General features: G+C 34.9%; 1 protein-coding gene across 1 annotated transcript in view; it reads right to left on the reverse strand.

The window, feature by feature from the left end:
- The window catches only part of CDH18 (cadherin 18), a 479,267-nt gene that overhangs the window by 332,663 nt on the left and 124,498 nt on the right, over window positions 1-22,106 (reverse strand). The window lies entirely within an intron of this gene.

Below are 22,106 nucleotides of genomic sequence, written 5' to 3' on the forward strand. Positions count from 1 at the left end.
TTATCTGCTTGAAAAACATGACATTGGGTCTGCATTTTAACAATTTTAACAGTTTTACAGCTTTTATAGAGCCACTGACCCACTGTGTGGGTCCCTTCTGTGTGTTGCACTCACACTTTGAAATGAAATGTGTGGAATTGACTGTTTCCAGTCATATTTCCATCCTATTCACTATGTGGTCAGCATCATTTTCACTCCTTATTTTCCTATGATTACATGCCAGTCTCAATATTCAAAAAGGCCAATTGATATCATTGTGTACATGTCTATAGATGAAAAAGGAGCACCATTAATCTTTATCTAAAAGACAAAGTAATTTTTTTGTTATATTCCTGCAACCACTACATACTTAATATCAATAAACTCATGCATATAAATGTAGACCCCTATGAACACTTAGTTTTTGGGGTATTATTTGTCTGCTACAAAATTACTGTGTACTTTTATGACATACACTTATTCATATTTTACCTTGATTTAGTAAATGGGGATTTTTTCTATTCTGTTAGTCTGATTCTTATCTATCATCTCCCCATAACATATGGCTAAAAATACACAACAAAATATGAATTCTGACTAAAGTCTTAATTTAAACAAAAAGACACAATTTTGAATTAATGGTGTGGTTTATTTTCAAGGATGGTGAAGGTGTCAGTTTATGCGAGTTTTTAGTTTTTAATAAAATGTGTGTCTTTCCAGGTGAGATACATTGTCCATACGTGCCAGAGATCAATCAATGATTGATCACTGGAATACTTTTTTACTGGAATCTTACAGAATTTCTGAAGAAACAGTCTCTTTTTAATGTATTAAAAAAAAAGCATAAAAGCAATGTATAATTTAAATGCTCATTCATATTCTCTTTATATATTTATCCATATGCATACATTTCTCATTTTTTACCCAATCAATTTTATTTAAACTTGGTACTCCCATTTGTAGAAAGAGATCCTCGGTGTTTATCATAATGGACTCTAAGTGCTAGGAATAATCAGCTTTTATTTTGGATAAAGGCACCCCCAACCACATTCCATAGGAAGGTTTTTAGCCATTTCAGGAATACACACAGAAGATTTCACATTATCAAAGAATCTTGGTTGCACCACAGCATGTCTCAAGAGGTAACACTATCAGGAATAATATTAATACTTATGAGGGGGAGCAAATGTTCAGATAAATAATTAAAAGAGGGGACTTTTGCAGACTAAACAGAGATTTTTTTCTTTTTTATGCTGCACACTGTTTTCCTCCTGTCTTAGAACACAATCTTAATAAAGAAGCACACAATGTGACATGAATTCTGACATTTCTGTGTTGCAGTTTTTTTTTAAAAAGTACCATGAGCAAGACTAAAAAACTAGTGTGTGGGAGTTGATTCATGCTTCTGGTGCAAACTCTATGCAAGCCTGTCTGCCACAGACAGCTACGTGAGAAACGAAAGCTGTGAAAGAAATATTTTTACTTTTTACAGAAGAAGGGGTGATAACTTTCAGTTCACAATTTTATTCTTATATGCTTTAGTTATTTAAACAACATACACAGCATGAAAGGAAGCAAAGCATAAATTAGATTTACTAATACACAAGTATTATGTATTAAAAGAGGTAGTCAGTGACCACTTCTTTCTCACACAGTTGAAACAAAAAAAACCAACCAACCAACCAAAAAAAAACCAAAAAACAAAACAAAAAAAAAACAACAAAACCACAAGAAAACCTTTTAAAGTATTAGAACAACTCTTTCCATGTTGCCACTGTAATTTTATTGGGTCATTGAATGAGAACACTGGATGCTACTGGTAAATTTTTGTGTTCTGCTACTGTATTTATTTTCTCTTGCATTTTAAAAACCACTGTATTTAAACAGATCAGAACATAACAAATGATTTATGCTGCATAGTACCTTTTAGTCCAATAGAAATTAAACAAAGCCATCTACATTAAATAAAGGTCGGTTGAACTTTCTGCAGCAGTAAAAAATAATTCTGGCAAATATAGAAAAGGGAAAAAACTGACTAAGAAGCCAACAAAAGTTCTTTGGAGACGTATTAGTGGGGAAAGTGAAGCCAAAATGCTCAAACATGCATAAATATTGCAGTATTTCACATAATTCTGAAGTTCTGATGCATGTCAAATTACATAATGTTCTACGTAGTTGTGTAATAAACTGCTTGAAAACTTATGTACCAACAGGAAATCCTTGAACAGGCTACCAGCTTCAGGAGTGGACTGCATAACAGCCTGAAAACTCTGAATTTATGAGCAGAATGAACCAGCATGACTTGGAATCATATTACAGATAGCTGAAAAAAACAAAGATTTTCCTTCTTTTTTTTTTCTCAGGCAACTAGAGATCAACACTGGACTGTTTTGAAAATATTACTGCCTCAGGTAGTCTTACCTGTGTTTTCAGGTTGGCTTAATGCAAGACGAGGTTATAGGGGAAGGATAAATTTTGGGTTTTTTTAGGTTCTAGAGGTCTGCAAACTATAAGGAAATTAAAGCATATGAAAGTCTACCACCATGTCTTGGGTTACAGTGCAAGATGTGGCCAAAAGTAGGTATTGTATCACCATCTGTAAAAACCAGTTGGGTCAGTGTTCTTTATCTCTTCCATGACCCATCCCTCATAACTCCCTGTGGAGAGGGTATCTTCTGTCAATGGGCTGTTAATCAAGCCTCACTGCATGGCTGATAAAATTACATCATCCATTGTGAGATGCTCCACCCAGGGGAGGAATTAAACATTCCTGCCTGGATATAATCTGAGGTTTAGAACACCATGGCCAGCCTTATCCACTAAATTGCCAGAGGACAAGTGCTCCATAACCACCACTGGACCTTCAGCAGAAGATCCTTCTACAGGATCACTGCTTCAACTGAACTACATCTGTCACTCCAGAGGGACTGCAGCCACCATTTAATCAGACTCTACCAACACCCTGACCAACAGGGTGTCAGGTTGTATTCTGTCAGTATTTCTGTATTATTGCATTTATTTTAAATTACCTATTAAATTGTTTTTCTAACTTGGGATCTACCATTGATCTCGTTTCAAACTAGTACACACCAGAAATCTATCATAAAATAGTATGAAGAAAAAAAAACAAAAAGAAAAACATTTTAATTGGTTACTTAAATGCTTATCTGACTTGAGTTTTAAATTTATTTTCCAATGACATCTGCTGTCTGTAAGAGAATTATATTGAATTATAACAAAAAATAAATCTAATATTTAAAATACTTTTGCCCATATAACCCTGACACTACTTGTAATCAACTATAAAATTCAGTGAAACTGAGACAAAAGAGATGTATTCATTAAACCCAAAAAAATTCGACTAAAAGGGAATGTGAGCATTGCCATGCTACTTAAGACAAGTGAACCAACTGGGTAAATTTTGATCTCCAGCAAAGAGGATTCCAGACAGCTTCTAGATAATGGGAATGAATGTTCATTATTATCATACTGAAAGTTTTCCCTAATATAAAAATAATTTTTATTTGAAATTTTAGTGTCCTTTTATCAGTAAATATGGAGATTACTGATAATTATTTCTTCTGCACCAGCAGTCCTCAGTAGGTTGCCATGCACCAACATGCTGTGACTGCATGCACATGTACAGGCAACCAGAAACACAAGCAGCAGAAATATTCATTTCATACCTACATTTCAAAACATCCTTATTATGTTCAGCTTTAAAGGATTTTTGCTTTACACTGAACAAATGAAAGTCCTCCAACTTTTTCTTAGCAACTGATAGTTTTTAAATACCATTCTGTGTTCAGCTGAATGATCTCTAAATTGCTCTCAGCTGTTTAAAACATAATGCTCTCTTCATATAAACTTTATGGTCTAATTTTCCTGCATTCTGTAGACTTGTTGCCCTCTGAATTTTGCAGTGTATGTAGGCCAAAGAAACTCTCTTTCAGTGCAAGGCAATAATTTAATAGTAGATGAACTTAAAGACTCTGACCAGCTAACTGGGACCATCCCACATTTAATTACTATTATTATGAAGAAAAGACTTCCATTACATAAAAAGACACTGAAATAATGAGACAGTGACATTGTGAAACTTAATATACAGATACTTCTTTGCATTCCATCCCTCAGCCTTTGATGTTAAGATCATTCTTCCCCTGGCCCTTTTGGAATTATGCAAATGGATTCTTCCTCCTCACTCTAGGAACATCTAGGGATTATTGCTGTATGACTTCCAATGTTCCATACACTTTGATTTCTTCACTGATCCACATTTCCCTATGACATCCAAATGTACATTTTAAAGCATATCTTACACACACTCATTACTTTCCTACGTTACATCTCTGGTTTCCAACTATTTTTTTTCCAAACATTTACATTCTTTAAATTATCCGTAATGATCCACTGGTGAGCTTTTCACAGCCTTGGACACTCATAATTTAATATCTGTGCTCCTTTATCCTGAATTTTTATTCACAGGTGATAGAAAAGATATTCTTAATGAAATAACTTTTGTTACTATTATTTATAAACTACAGAAATCTAACTGGATTATTAACAGGAGATGTTTCACCATATGATCATTTAAGGCTAAGTTAAAAGTGAACAAATTAGGTACAGTTATTTGAGTATTAGACAATATCTAACATAGTTAAACCAATATTCAGGTAAGCCTGAAGCACGTCCAGGCAAAGCAAACCTGCAAGTCCTAGTCTACCTCATAAACTCATAATTGGTAGATTCTTTACTGTTGGAATACACAGGGCTGGACTATAATAATCTGAAATAAAAGTTTAAGTTCAAAAAACTAGTGTTGCTTTGATACTCCTCTTTGAGAGGCACTTACCTAAAGGGGCTAAAAATTCCAACAGGGCTGCTGTCTACATAAATGGAGTTTGAATACAAAAGCATCTTTAGAAGATAATAGGAAAACTATTCATTTAAAAGGAAGGCTGTAATGGGTAAAGTTTTATTCTTATCCAGATAAAATCAAAACAAAACACCTTGAAGAAAAATATATTTCATAAAACATCACAGACTAATTTCCACAGCAGGTGAAAAAAACAAACAATTTACTGACTAATTACTAAAAGGAAGAAGAGACATCCTCCCCTAAGCAATGGAGACTTTGGAGTTTCACAAAATGCCTGGGATATGATTCAAGTCCCAAGTGATCCAGGCCTTTGAGACTTGATATGTCCTGTTACTCAGAGTCAAACAGGTCCAGAAACAGGGGCATTAAATGCTTTTGGAAAGCAGGACCAGGAAAAATGGGGCTATGTGTGACTGTTCATCACTTGATACCAGTAAACTTTTATCACACTGATGAAATTGAAATCACAGAGTGTGGAAAATTTTTCCCGTGATTGGTTAAGTGTTGGAAGACAGCACATACATCAATAACAAATGTAGTTAGCATTTATATGCCCTTTATTTAAAAGTAAACTGTTAAAATGCTGGCAGATAGTAGCATTTTCTTGGCATCTTTATGGGTCCCTCACAATCCTTGGCTATCTAGTAGGAGATTTTCAAAGGAATAAAAGTCCTAAAGCAATGCACACAATTCATCATCTAAATGGGCAGTCATAAAGAAAATACACAGACTAATATTAATATGATCTATGCTTCTGTGTTGTATGTGTGACTGACAATTAATATATTAATTGGTTTAAAGAAAACATTACACTTCCAATGAACATTCAGCTATATAAAAGATAAATTATTTTATTAGAGCTATGTGATTTTCATTATGCTTCTACTACAATATTTGACTGATATTTTGCATGTAAACTGACTACTTCTAAATGGCATTTATTGTCCTCTTTATTATTTCTTCTAATTTTAAATGAATTACAAAACATGTTAATTAAAATTGTCCGCTGTTATGGAGCAGACAGCATAACCATCTCAGAAAAATAACTGAATTGCAGCACTGGAAATAATCATTGTTTTCAACAGGGACAAAATATGCAGGAAACATGAAATGATGAATGTAGTACATTCATTTGTGATACAACAGTGTAATTACTTTACTTAGCAAAACATTTCAAGAAGAAGATTTACTTTTTCCTCCTGAATTAAATGTCCAAATGAAGTTATATTTTCTGTAAGCACTTCATTAATTTTGGTAATTACTTACTTTATTAAATTCCTTCAATACTCTTATTTGATTCCACACGTTCAGTAGTGTTTGCTACTTAAATATCACAGAGTAATAAATCTTAAAGGCCAACTATGAAATAGAAAAACATTAAGACTCTGAAGTGTATTATGCTTGTCACAGACCATAGGCAAAGGTCCCTTAGCTTCATCCTCTACCACGGTGGATATTTGTAGATCAAATGTGTTTCTTCCCTCAAATGAAATTAATGATGGAATATCAAAAGGAGACAGTGATATAAAAACTGATAAAAATTCTATGTTCATTATATTAGGTGCAAAGAAAAAGGATAGAGAAGAATATTTTGTCATTTATATCTGCCATTATGTTCAACAATGTTTCTCAATTTTTTCAGTAGAAAACTCCTCAAATTCCATAATGTTAAGAGAAATCATGAATGATTGATACTGTGAAAAATGTAAAAAAAAAACCCAAAGTTCTACTTTGAGTAGCAAATTGAAGAAGACTAAAACTTTGGACAAACAATGTATAACATTTCTTGAATTTTTTGTGTTCCTCATATGTATTAAATATTACTAATTCCAAATATCTCTGCTAGGTACCAATTGATTATGAATACTCACCAAATACTGTCGTGTAACCATGAATACACACTATTAAATCATGAATAGTGAATTATATCATTTAAGTATGAAGAGCTATGGTTGGTGTGAATTAACTACAAAAATAAAACCCACATTCATCTACCCTCCATGATTATTCTAGTGTTGCAATATGCAGAAGTATTGACAAAGTGTTATAGGTTTTAACAGTAAAGAACTTACTCTTTCAGCTATAGGAGGTACTTCCTATTCCTAAGGAACCTCTCCTAAGAGAAATCTCTCTCTTTTTTTCTCTCTTTTTTCAAGTTCAAAAAGAGCATGAACTTTTCCCCTTTCCTCCTCCTCTCCTCTTCCCATCACATTTTCCTTCATCTCCAGACAGTAAAAGATGTGCTCTGATATTCTCTCCTCTCTCCCTTCCCCTGCTCACCCCCCAGCCCACCCCTGGCTCTGGTGCAGGTTCTGTGTGACATTTTAGTGCTCTACCTCCACCACTAGATTTTTCAGACACAGACCAGAGCAGCACACAATAGTTATGATTTTAAACCACCAAAATCTGAAATAGATGTGAAATGATGTTGCCTCATGCTTCTTTACTCTTCATTGATGATGTTCCACATGTTGTTTCCTTCGTTCCTACTTGATTTAGAATAATCTTCTAGATATATTTTCTCTACTAAGTACTTGAAAAAAATAAAATCTATTATGAAGCTGTTCTGGCCAAAGTATTTTATGTTCTATATGACAACAGACCTAATAAATCATTTAAGTAAAAGATCATGCCATATACTCATTCTACATATATTTTATCTTTATTTTTGTGGTTGTAAATTAAAACTCTTTGTTTGTTACAAATTTAACAAAAAATACTTAAGCAAATTTTTTATGTTGCTACTGGGGTGAAGGTAAATCCTCATCTACTTTTTCCCATATGGAGAAAACATGGTGATTTTAAATAATTCATAGCAAATGAGACCCCATTGATTACTTCCTTTCTGCCCTAAGGAAAAAAAAAAAAAAAAAGAACTATGTATTTAATTACTACATTAATGATTATGCATTTTCTCTCCTCAGTATGGTGCAATGACATAGATGCACGTGATGTCAGTAGCTTTAAATATGTTTTATTTTTAAACCCAAATATTTTTAAAGCTACTGTCAGTCTTCTCTGAACTGTGTATGCCCTCACATTTAACCTTGCAATATCCAAAGTTTTAATCTTTAATTGTATTCAAAGAAACAGGTTTTGACAGTAATCTTAATTTTTAAATACAACCAGAGGCCTTCTAGATAAAAATAAAAGAACAGCAACTTCATGTCTTGTGATCTGCATCTTATTTGCTGATGGAAGGAGGTTCATGTGCACATCTGTTCATGTATTCTAGAAAGGAAACTTGCCTTCTGCTCAACACAACATTGTGGGTATATTCAGCATTACAGCAGCCCCAAGCCTTTGATAAATCTAGCTACTCCTCAATTCATATAGGCAAGGTTGAAGCCATGCTTAGAAACAATAAAAAAACCCCACCCAAAACAGACAAAATAAAAACAAACAAACAAAACAAAAAAACCCAACAAAAACAAACTAGAAATAAGCCCCCCCAAAAAACCCCAATCCTCCCAAAAAAACAATAAACGAATCAAACAAAAAATCCTGAACAAAATAACTCCCAGCACTCCAGTTACTGTAGCATCAGCTCTGCTGTGCAGAAAGCTACCTCTGCTTGACACTAGAAATTGAAACTTTAGCTGTGATTATTATCTTCCAGCTGTATTTTAAAAACCATTTTAGGAAATAGAAGCAAAACCTGGATAGCCAGGTCACCAGTGGTCTATTCCATATATCCTATTTACTTAAATTATTTTAATTCTTGAATATACTATTTGGTACTGATTTGAATGTAAATTTGCCCTTTTCTATGAATTTTCTTTTTCTAGACTTAGCTAGATACTCAAACACGACATTTGCCAGCTTTTAATTTTCCCTTTCTCTGCGGCTCCTACAAACAAGTTGAGAAGATTAATTTAAAAACAGCTGAAAAATTAAGGCAAAACTGCCTTTACGAGAATATTCTGGGCAGGTTTCTTCAGCAAACAACCAAAACCTAATTTTTAAAAGTCCACAGAAGCTGATATTTTTTTATCCTGTAAGACAATTTACATACAACTAATTCCAAAGGTGATTGAAAACAGTATTAACATCATGTCTTCAATGTATATTAGTACACCTTAAAAAGCACTAAAATATTATGGAAGTGTAAAAAGATGCAAAACTAGAAATGAAAGTTCAGACATTATTTCTCTGAGCTCTCTTCATACTCTGCAGTTCTTTACAGTAGAAGCTTGAAAGTAATAATGAAATACCAATCATTTTATCTTCAAAAGCATCATTACTACTGTAGAAAATGCCTCAGATGAAGAGGGGGTTGAAGAAAGGGTTTATATATATATGTAGCTCTGTGTCATATAGCCACAACTATTAACTGATCAGGAATCAGTAATGAAACTGTACTACAATTCAAAGATTCCTCCCACAAATTCTCATAAGTGAACACGTGAATAGTGAGCACATGGTTGTACAATCTGGTCCTGTGTTCTCCACCCCTGACCACATTTATGGCCCCTGGTTCCAGTCTGTCACTCTGCTGGAATTGTACCTGATATGCAAGTTACTGAGGAGTAGGCAGCACCCTGAGGCTGGTGAGAGCTTCTCTCTACCTTAAAATCCTGCATCACTCTGTCACAAGAATTTGGGAGAGGGTGTTCTTCGTGTTGTCATGCTAAGTTAGGTGGGTTCTCCTGCGTGAGGAGAGGACACTGAGGCATCCCAGGAGCTGTCCTGGTCTGAAAGATGCATCACCACACACTTCACAAGCCTGCACTGTCATCTGCTTTCACAGTGGATCAATGTGTCCCGGTGGGCTCATCACACAAAATTCCAAATTGTTTCCATTTGCAGTTTGTGCTTTTTCAGATGCTGAGTTTTGACTTTTTACAATGTACAAGTGAGGGAAAGATAGCATTTATTTGGACATTTTCCCAGAGTCTACTTTTTTTTAAAAGTCATAATCAGTATATGAAGAAACCAGCATTTTAAGCAGCAAATAGATTAAGACATAAGGTTAAACAGCCTTATTTCAGTATAGAAAGATGTCTGAATTAATCCCAGGTGACTCTTGAGGCTAACAAAATTGTACCTGAAAGAACTTCATATTTCATCTCCACTTTTACACCTTCATTTAATTAATTTTTATAGAGTTTTCTTTAACATTTTCAGAATAATGTTTGAGAGAACATTCCAGAACACTGTTAGAATCGTTATGAATAATCCTTTTGCCTTAAAAGAAACCAAACAAAAAACCCCAAGGCAATATATACTCATGTAGATCCTTAATCATAACTGTTTTATTCCACAATATAAAATGTTATAGTTCTTTCAATCCAACAGTCAATGTATTGGAAATCTATTTAAAACAAGAAATCAGATTTGCCAAAGGAAAATTTTATATTTTATTCTGTGGACAATAATGAGGATCATAACAGCAGTTACTATAATCTGACTGGAATCATTACTTGGAAGCAAAAGGTCAAAAAAGCATTTAAAATATAAATTAAGAAGCATAAAGTACTTTTTTCTTTTTGAAACTATTTGCAACCTCAGAAACGCTATTAAAATAGTGTGGTGTTTCCATACTAAGTAAGGTTGTTGCAATATAGAAAACAATAACTGACTCAGAAAATATGTAATTTTTCTTTTGTAAGTGAACCCTTAATGGTGTGGGTATTCAGGTAGGAGCAAGCAAAAAAAAAAGCTTGCTAAACATTTTAATAATTTCCAAAGACTAAGGGGAATGCCTAGTATTGTCCATGAAGCTAAATATATCACAATCCTACAGTAATTAGTCTTGTAAAACTAGGATGCTTGGAGAAAACTAGCAATAAAAAATTAGATAAAATAGGGATGTTTCCTTAAACACAAAAGAAAATGGAAATGGCTGCTGAAGGCTGGTAGTTCCTGGCTTCCAATGTAATGAATACCACAGGGACATGAATGCACACAGTTTCACAATAATTTTTCTGGGAAACAAAAGAATGAGGAGTTCTGCCCTATTAGGAATAGCAGGAAATTTTAACTCTATGCTCCTTATGTCAAAGAGGAGTGCCTCAGGCTTATTAGGAGAGCTGCCCTATTCATTAAGAAAATTGCATGAAGATTTTTTAGAGCTGCCTATTGGGTGTGAGACTCAGAGGCAATCAGACTACTCCCTTCCATATTTTGAATCAGCAAAAACTCTACTTTTTTTAGTTCTTAACTGTCCCTACGGCAGAGGGCACTGTGGCAGCAGAAACAAAAAACCCTTTCTGAATAATAAAAACATATAAAAGTTCAAATCAAATAAACATCAACAATGAAAACTTACTTGAAAGAATTTGGATTCTTAAAAATTTCTACTGCACCATAAAAATCTACTTGCTAGGGAACACCATCATGCACAGTGCAGTAAAGATCTCAGGGACACAGGTACTCCACCATTCAGATTTCTTTTCTTTAGATATACAGCAGGAAATTGTGCACTTGGCAACTTTGTCTTAGAAATCTCCAGAAGTAAAATAATTACATCAGGTTCAAAAACTAAAGCCCCTGGACATCCGGAATAAGAACTAGGGCACGTACTGTGTGCTGGCTATTCACAGGTTGGTGTTGTAGAAAAGCACAGCTCCTGAAAGGCCACTATTTCTCTGAGCCAAGTTAAGTTCAGGATGTTGTTCAGCAGTCTCTACTCCACCTCCTTCCCCAGTCACTATCAAAATAAAGGATCAGGTTTTGGGAATGGCAGTCACTCATTCAGCTGAGCAGTAGTGCTGGTCAGGAAGGAGGCATAAAATCAGTGGGGAGCAGGGAATATCCCTCTTTAGTAGCAGCTTGTGTTTATATTAAAATTTAAACTAGACATAGAAACTTGAAGATGATTTATTTTTAGGCAGTTGAAAGGTAGTCCAAATTCTGCTATATTTAGGATGTTATTATTGGTTGTTCACTACTATAATTTTAACACTTTTCTGGTAAATGTCAGAATGGGAAACCTTTGGAGTTATGCAGAAGTTTGTCAAAGAGTTATCAGGGAACAGAATTTTAAAAAATTTTAGACTGAAATGCTTCATTGATTTTGGTTGATTAATGAGAATCATTTCAGAAAGATTCAAAGAGATTTTAGAAGTTATCTTTTCAGGACATATATGATCCATTTGCAGTTCCTCAGCAGATATATCGATTTCATAAAACTGACATGATTTTATAACAACAAAAAAAATATTTCTTGCAAATAACCTATGTTTTTGCTATTTTTAAATTGCAGTCATAATTTTATTCTGTATTCAATACCTACAGCTATGACCTCTCAAAAATTACAGGACAGCTTTAATTTAAAATATAAGATTTTACACAAAGCTACTTTCTTTCTCTTGAATTGTGTTTTTTCTTAACTAGTATTTGTTCATATTTGCAAGCAGCCATAAACTAAAACCTTTTATCTGAAATACAAGTAAAATGGGCCTAGGATCTGAAATTTTAAGACTGTTATGTTGAGGGACTCATGCTTACTCTTGAAAGTTGAATGAAATGTCAGAATTGCAGAATTAAGATGTGTATTTACTTTGCAATGAACAGCAGAGAAAACTAACCAAGCCAAAACCATTTTACGATTTTCTGTTAACATCTTGTGATGATAAAAGCAAAAAAAAATCCATGCATACGTAATTATAAAGAATCAAAGTGATTTAAAATTGATTGCACAAAAATATGAGTATCTCCATAGCAATTACTACCAAGTTCACTGACATTGCACAGATGGCTCAGAAGAGGGCAAAAAATTATTTTCTTTCCCATGGAAACCAAGAACCTGTAAGACTTATCCACCATTTCACATTAATTGCATGTTTGTGAGACAACCAAGAAAATCTGCAAGAGTTACATGGCTAAAAATCATCCTTCTAAATAACAAATATTAATGTATGATTAATTAATCTATCATGCAATTATAAATGCAGCTAAGAAAATTTGATTAAGCTGTATATCACATGCTTGTAAAAGTCAAATATTTCCTCCTAGGACTGGTGTATTCTCTCAAGAATTTTTTTCCCCCAGCTCAACAGTTGCAATAGGAATGAGAAGGTAAAGATGTCAGTTGAAGATAAATTTTGTAACAATGAAATGGTATCACACACTGTAAAATCAGTGACTGACAACTGAAAAGTAATTACATGTTGCATGGTGCATAACCAGAATCACAGTCTTTTCCACCAATCTTCCTTGACTGGAACAGGGAATAACCACTTGCAATAATAAAAGTAATTTTTGTATCTTAGCTGTTTTACATCTGTGCTTATCAGATGTAAACAGATTTTTAAGTATTTGATACTATGGTGTTCAAATCCTGCTAGTACAGATTTAACAGAGAAAAGCATGGGGAAAAAAGGCTCATTCATTGCAGAAGGCTGTACTTTTTGCACTCAGAATTTGTCATGTGTTATTTGCAGTAATTTAGGAAAGCAAGGTCTGTTCCCAGTGTATATTACCTTAAAAAAAAAACACTGAGCACTGAAAGTTTAAAGAAAAATATCCAAAATGTATTATTCTATGATAAAGAAAATATAAACCATATCACTAAATTACCTAAATTAGTAAATGAGAGAGAAAAGAAAATGCACAACAAAGTGTGGAAGTCTGCTGTTGACACTAAGTTACCCACATAATTAAGACAAGACTTGACTGCAGAGAAATGCAAAAAGACTGTGAAAATCCCCATGATTACCACAGAACCAAAAGTGAATGAGGAGAAATTTAAAGTGCAAGTAAAAAAAAATCAATCCCAGTGTTACAAATAAAATTATGGACCCTGATTTACTCATTAAAAATATAAGACCAAGTTCATGAGTTTTTAATAGAAAACTTTCCAGGAAAAAGTTCTCTTTTTAACAATTATTCACAGTTCTACTTAAACTAAAAAAAAAAAAAAAAAAAAAAAAAAAAAAAAAGGCTACAAAACATTATGATTTCTTCATTCATGGGAATTGTGGATTTTGTAAAACTATAGTGTTCAGTTTTGGTCCCCTATCTTAAAAAGAATGTAGTAGAACAAGAAAGAAATATGAAAAGGATTATTAAATTCTGTAAAACTTTACACAGAAAGAATTAGTTTAGACAGATATGCCATACAGTGAAATATGTGTATAGCTTTTAAAGGATAGATAATGACTGATTATTCAGTCTTTCAAGAAAGAAGGCTTATGAAATGAGTCTTTAAGGACTAGACTCCAAAAATATAAAAGTAGATGCTACATGGAGTTGGCTTAAAAAAAAATGTAAAAAAGAAAAAATGTTAGATTTATAAAATTAACATGAACTTAACAGAGAAAATAGAAGAGAGATATACTGATGGTTACAAGGCACCTGAGTACCACCTCTGAGAACTTGAGGCTGAGAAATATTAGAAAAAGTTTCATTTAGGCTGATCCTATTTATGTATTTCTTCCCTAAGCATTTGCTTGCAGGCAGCTCTGGACACAGAATACTGAGCTCTTGGAACTTTGAGTTGTTGACAGAAGTAAAAACTACAAGAAAAATAATATTTTTCATGTTACAAAGTAACATCTGCTGAACTTTAAGCACACTTACAATTATTACATTCTTTGGCTCTATGCCAAAGGGCAGTCTGGAAAAAAAGATATTCTGCTTGATCTATTTAGTTCAGAATTTATATTACAAAATTTATAATAATCCTGTTCTCCTCAGTAATTGTGATGACTTCCTTAAAGTATTTGTGTAGAAAATATCAGATGTAAAAAATACAAGATATGAATAAGAAATGTCAGAAAAGAGTGTGTCTGCTTTAAAACATAACCTTAATTTGATCCTAAATTTCATTGTATCAAAGCATTTTCACTCATCATCTCTGCAAAAAATTCAGACATAAAGAAGGATGATGCTCTGCAAACTCCTAACCTACTTCATGTGAGAAATATCTGATTTCTCAGCCCAGGTTTTGTTTTGTGTTATCAAGTACCCAGATTTTCTGGTTTTAAACCAAGATACTGCACAAATACATTGATGAAATCAATATATTTCCACAGAACTTTTAAACTTTGTAGAATCAGCTATTCAACATTATAAATAGCCAGAAATTTTCTTCCTAGCCTTTCTCAAGCTATTACCTGGTATGGTTGGATAAATACTTCTGCAGTACATAATTAAATTATTGTAAGATAATACAGACTAACATGATCAATTGAAAGTCATGTAAATACTGAAAATAAATACTTGCCAAGTCTCATGTCCTTCTTAACTTTTTGCACTGTACTTTGGCCAGAATATGAAAAACCTTTATGCTATTAAAAGTCGACACTTGTATGCATATCTAACATTTCTAAATATTTGCTAAGATAAGATTTTTTTGTGGTTCTCTGCTGCAGAAACCTATTCCAAGCCAGTTTTGTCAAAATAGAGACTTCCATCATTTACACCTGGATCTAGTTACTTTTAAAGAATAAGGCTTGATATTTTAATTCAATAATATATAAACAGGTAATAAAACCAAACCAAACCAATCTACTGTAAAATCAACAGTTTCTCAGCATTTCAACAGTTTCCAGGAGAAAGTGGATTAGATGAAAAGTTGGTTTCCACACAGCTCAGAATCATGTATTGTTTAACAGATGACACCCAACCTAAAAATTCAGTTCCTTCTTTCATCATGGTGTCATCGTTACTTTACATTGCATACTTCATAATGAAAATTTTAAATTCAAAATGCTAGTGCATGTACTTTCTATGGAATACCTATATTGTATATGGCATACACTGTGTAATACTTCTAACATGGAAGCCATTTGATCTGTTCAAGGAAAAATTTCTGAAGAATACTTGAGAAGTGAACAGCAAGCACATAGTACTATGAATTTACTATCTTTTTCAACAGATCGTGTTCAGCCACTTTTAGTGACTCTACACATATCAAAATGGCCTTGAAAACGTATGTTCTCTTTACTAGAAAAATTATTAACACTATCAAGGATACCAGTAATATAATAATAAAAAGTCTAAAAAAGACTAACAGGCCTTACATTAAACATACCAGGCCTCCTTCTCTTGCCTTTAAAAAAAGGCAAAAAACTCAAAAGAAGCTAAACATGTTATCTTTAAATGTGTCTACGTTGACATGAGAGAATTTAATTTCATTAATATCTTTAATTATAGATTAGAATCTACCCAATATAATTCAAGTTACACCTTCATGAGCTGTTCTATCATGTTCTCTTCTATCAGCTACAAACTCTCTCCCCACAACTTTTCCCAAACAAGACTTTTTATATATCCCATAACTGAAAAACAAGTAGGACTAATCCTCTTCATAAGAATGGCTAATGAATCATGGTTAGGAAACTGTAGCTAAATCTCCCTTTTTTTAAGAGATTGTTTTTTGTATTATGTATGGTACACATGAGGGAAGCTAATTGACTCAACTCTAATTCTAAGGAAATTATAAGTATAAAAGATCATAGATATTGTAGCCTGCATTATGAAATAATACTACATGCAGCAAAAGTGCTATGGTACAAACAGAAGCTCTGATCTATGCTTAAAGTTGAGTAGAAGTCTTTTAAGGATGACTGTAAAACAAACAAAAAAAATTGATAATATTAATTTATAATTAGAATCTTAATATTGTAATTAGAATAATACCTGTGTTACTGAGGCATGAGTACTGATGATATTTTTAGAAATGTTCCACTGCGTGTAATCAGGGAAAATTCTTTTCTTCATACTTGTTTGCGAATCACAGCCAATTTTTTCATTTGCAGAGACTTACAGGTGCTCCCCAGAAAGAACCACATTTTCAGCATAGTGGTGCCAGTCTCTTTCTCTTACTCTGCCCAGGCCATGTCTGGTGGTCCTTTTGATGCACCTCCACCAATCACTCCTGTCTGGCAGGCAAAGGATGCAGCATTAAGCTGTGACTGAGATGGTTGTACCTGACAGCAGTCCTTCCCCTTCCTCTGGAATACATGTGCATACTCACACACACTGGGGAATGCATGTCCACACTCAGGCTCTCCCCACCTGGCTCAGCACAGCAGAAAGAGAGATTCCAGGAGCATGTAGTGCCAATTCCTTGATAACATCTTACCTGTTCTTCATATCTTTTATGTCATGAGCCAGTGCTTGGAAGCTGGGCAGTGGAAATCAAAGGTCTGAATCACGTAGTTCAGAATCATTAAAATAAAACTTTCTAAAGCTTGTTATGCATTCCTATTTTTTCAGTCTGTGTTGATGTATTATATAATATGAGCCATTAACTGACTGGCACAAAATTTCTCTATTTGGGTTTCCATTAGCAGAAGATGATGATTGAACCATATTGGTCTGCCTCTTCCTCTTTCTCAGTGAATATGTTAAGTAATTTTCATTAAAGATTTTCATTATATCTTTTTGCAAAGAGGCATGTTCTGAACTGTATACATTAAAATCTTTTTCATAAATAAGGCTTGGATAATAACTTTTTATTTTTGCTTTTTTTTCCTATAAACACCCTACACTTAAGAGTTGAAGTGCTCATGAAATATAATTAGCCCATATTTTACAGAGAAACTGGAATGCAATATTGCAGTTAGATCAAATAAAATAAAATATAGAAACATTTTTGCATTCTTAATGTTCAAATCTATTCTGTGCAAAGCAAGTCTTTCCTTTTCATTTCCTAATATTGCATAGAATAAGATGAAAACACTTAATTGCTGCTCTTCTCTTTTTTTCTTTCAACCTTCTTTCCAAGAAAGTCTAAAATGTAACATTGCATGAGCATGCAGATTTTCTAATAAAAGAAAAATCAGAGAAAGTAATGAGAGATATTAATATATATATATTTTAAACAACACTGATAAGCATAAATTTTCATTTGAAACCAACAGCCATTTACATGCAAACTCTACTTGCCACAGAGAAACATTTTGCTGGTTTTCATAGGCAAATATAATTTTGCTGTATAAATACGTTTAGTCTGAAAATCTGAATAAGTATCCAAGCCTTTGTCTTTAAATAAGAGGAAAATGTGAATCCTATAGCTTGGAAGCTATAGCTCATGCAAGAGGGACAAACAAAACCTAATTTACCTAAAATTTAATCTACTCAAAACCCATTTCAATGCATGGCTTTTTCTTTTGTGAGACCTCTCACTTTATAACTGCTTCAAACTAAACCAGATACCCGAGGTTTTAATTAACTCAGAATATTTTATAACAAAGTACTTCAGAAGAAAACAGGTTCTTTTATGAATTAATAAAGCTTAATTATCTATAGATATGTTTTCTACATCTCCACAGTCCCTTCCCTTGCCCAGGTCAGCTCACTCCTGGCAGTTTTCTGGCTCCTCCGAGGAGGCAAGCAGTGCAAGTGGTGGGGCAAGGCAGCTGCTCTGTGTTGGCTGGTTCAGCTGGGTGATTAAATTGGTGACAGTCTGACATGGCATCAGGTTTACTGAAAATGATGTTCCATTCTTGCTGCGTGCCTTTGCTCATCTGGTCTCATGACAGAAATACTGTTAAACATTCAACTACATAAGAATTCCCTGACTGCAGGCACTTAAATAGTCCAAAAGGCATCACTACGTTTGTCTGTCACACTGAGGTTTTGAGTTCATTCTGGAGGGGACAAGAGTGGGGAGAAAAGTCTGAAAATCAGTATTGTTGCAATTTCCTAAGTAGTTTTAGCAAATTGAGGTAAATTGAGATTTGACTATGCCAAAAACTCCAAAAATTACAAAATACACCTACAAAAGCAGAATGGTAAATGTTCTAGCACTAATTTTCATTAAGTGAACTAATCATTGCATATGCATTAAAAAAAACATTTATTGTAAGGGAAGCTAATGTGGGCAGACATCTGAAATATTCACTCAGTATTTTTAGAGTCTGATACACACATAGCGTATATGAATTAAGATTATAAAGAAACACTGAAAACCTAAGCATGCTTAGTTTATATATAGAGTAATTTATCTAAGTTTGCAGAGTAAATGACTGAATAATTTCAGGTAACAAGGACTCATTCATGTTAATGGACACTAAATCAGATACCAATTATGATACTTTAAATGTCAACATCATTAACCTTGTTAATTCTTTCACTGTCAAAGGAAGGGTAAAAACAAGAATGTGTCTTATTAAGAAGAATAACAAAAGCTGCTCTTGCAGGCTGCTCTTTAGGGACAGCTTTTATAGTTGATGGCAGGGCTGAAGAAGCAGGTACAACATTTTAATTACCCATCCTTAATTTTCAAACAGTCTTAAAATATTAATATTGGATTGAAAGTTAAAATAAATTTGTGTCCAGAATTCTAATCAGAAATCTTACAATTGACCTATTAAGGGGATAAGTAGACTCATTCAAGGAAAATCCTGTTTGTCCCAAAGAGAACAACGTGCTTCCCACTGTAAGCAAAGATCAGGTTCATGACCACCTGAGGAACCTGAACATAAATAAATCTATGATGAGATGCATCTCAGAGTCATGATGAAATTGGTGGATGTAGATACCAAGGCACTCTCCAGGTTATTTGGAAAGTCATGGCAGTCAGGTGAAGTTCAGGTGACTAGAAAATGGGAAGATTTGTACCCATCTTTAGAAAGAAGGACCCTGGGAACAAGTCTGGTGATGACTTGTTGATGGTCAGCATCACCTCTGTGCCTGGGAAGATCATGGAACAGATCCTTCTAGAAGCTATGCTGAGACACTTGGAGACAGAGGTAATTCAGGACAGCCAGCATGGCTTCATCAAGGGCAAGTCTTGCCTGCCCAACCCAGTGGCCATCTATGATGGAGTTGACTACCTCAGTGGACAAGAAAAGGTTGACAGATGTCACTTACCTGGACTTCTGTAAAGCCAACAACATCCTTCTCACTGTACTGGCAAGAGATGGGTTTGATGGGTGGCCTGTTTGGTGGATAAGACATTTACAGTCAGTCACCTCCAGAGGGTAGTGGTCAATGGCTCAGAGTTTCAGCAGACATGAGTGACAAATGGTGCTCCACAGGGGCCCATACTGGGACCAGTGTTATTTAATAGCCTAATAGATGACAAACCAGTGGCATCAGGTGCACCCTCAGCAAATCTGCAGATGTCACGAAGCTGAGTGGTGCAGTTGGAACACCTGAAGGACAAGATGGCATCCAGAGGGAGCTGACAAGCTCAAGGTCAAGAACTGAGAGCACAGGAATCTCATGAGGTTGGTCACAGACCAAGTGTGAGGTGCTGCACCTGGGTTGGGACAACCTGCCACTATCAGCTCAGGCTGGGAGATGAGCAGATGGAGACCAGCCCTACTGAGAAGGACCTGGGGGTGCTGGTGGGTGAGAGGCTGGGCATGGCCTGGCAAAATGCACTTCCAGCCCAGAAACCAAACGTGTCCTGGGCTGCATCCAAAGCAGGGTGAGGGAGGGGATTCTGCCCCTCTGCACTACTCTGGTGAGACCCCACTGAGTGCTGCATCCAGCTCTGGGGTGTCCAGGACAGGAATGACATTGACCTGTCTGAGCAAGTCCACAGGAGGGACACCAAGACAATAACAGGGATCTCTCCTGTTATCAATCTCTCCTACAATGAAAGGCTGAGAAAATTGGAATTGTTCTGTCTGGAGAAGAGAAGACTTTGGGGTTACCTGACTGCTGCCCTAAAGTACCTGAAGGTAACCTACAAAAAAGCTGTAAAGGGACTTCTAACAAGAGCATGTAGTGACAGGACAAGGCTTGAGTGTACAGCTGCAAAGATTTATCCTCTGAAATAAGAGTGGAGAAAGCAGAGCTGTCTGTTTCTTTAGATCTTGACCAGTGGACCTAAACAAGACACAATGGAAGACGAATAAAACCAGAAAATACTTGAAAGGCTATAAAAGATGGAATGTGATGAACCCTAGCCTCTCCATGAACAGTATGGACACTGAACAGTGAGGCTCCCAATACATCTCAGCATTCAAATCTGAAAGCCCTACATCCCAAGTAAGCACTTCTCTGGGTAGTTGTCTGGGAGAAGCATGTCATGCTCTGGGTTAACAACAATAAGAGATCAGCTAGAGTGATAACGTTGCAGTGCTGGCCTAAATTACACATAAAAGTTATTTTCAAGTTTTTGAAAGTAACTGAGCCTGTAAAGAGACAACTTCTGTCTGTGAAGAATAAAGAACGACAGGGTACAGTTTTATAAGGGAAAGATAACCCTATTCTCTGTTCCTAATTTTCAGGGAAAAAATGTGTTTTAAAGTATTACAAAGTTGCTCACACTCATAGAACAGATATCTAATGCCTCAATTCTCGGTGCTGACTCTCTATCACTGGGTTTCCTAGTAGGAAAGAAAATAACCTCTCAGGATTCTCAAATCTACTATGATAAAACAGAGGTTTTAAAAAACATATCCTGGTATTCAACCTTGTGATTTCTTCTGCCCCCAAGTTTAATTCTAGTGGTACACTCTTGCAGCAGTTGATTGACCAGATTATACTCCAACGAGGTAGCAAGCACTAGACACTACTGCTGTAATCAGCCAGATATGTAAGTTAAGTGCCTCATTTCTTAGTTTATTTAAATACAAATCTTCTGTGAAATCTTGATTTGTGGTACACATTACAGCTATTGACTGTGGAGCCTTTCAACTTAATCAAGAATCATTTGATCTTCCAGCTCTTCTTAGCTCCATGTCCAAAATTCAAGAAATCTTTTCAATCAAATGGAGAATGGAACTAATCTAAGCCCTCACAGTATTTCTGCTGAACCTCATTGTTTCAGACACAGCACCAGCGCTCAGGCTCTCTGGCAAAGTGGCAAGGAATTCCATGTTCTTCAGTGCCTTTCATGCCTCCACAGGAGACATTCTGATGCTGCAGCACACACCTGGAGCCACCCATATATTGATAACCAATTTACACAGAGACACCCTCCTCTCAATATGTTCCCTCTCTTATGAAGCTGCAATTTATACTGTTGCTGGATATGATTCATAGATAAACTGAGGGATGTCAAAATATAAAAATGGAAGTTTCTGTAGCTGCTTGTAACCCAAACTGCCTGACACAGACAGGGATATGTTGTTTCTGGTATCCTGCTGCACCCTCCTAACCAGGACTTATGGTCCCACTCACGCTATTTCTATGCCAGTGGGAATAACAGTGAGCACAATTCCCCCTACTAAATTCTAGTCTGTGTTACAGCTTAAGAGTGGGAGAGAGAGTGAAAACAAAGCTGCTGAATACATGTGGTTTGTAAACAAGCAGACTGCTGGAAGAGGACAGTTTCTGCTAAGGCAGCTGTTTACTATTTAGAATGTAGAAAACAAAATAATATATCTTGAAA

This window comes from Oenanthe melanoleuca, chromosome 2, assembly GCF_029582105.1.
Source record: "Oenanthe melanoleuca isolate GR-GAL-2019-014 chromosome 2, OMel1.0, whole genome shotgun sequence".
NCBI classification, from domain to species: Eukaryota; Metazoa; Chordata; class Aves; order Passeriformes; family Muscicapidae; genus Oenanthe; species Oenanthe melanoleuca.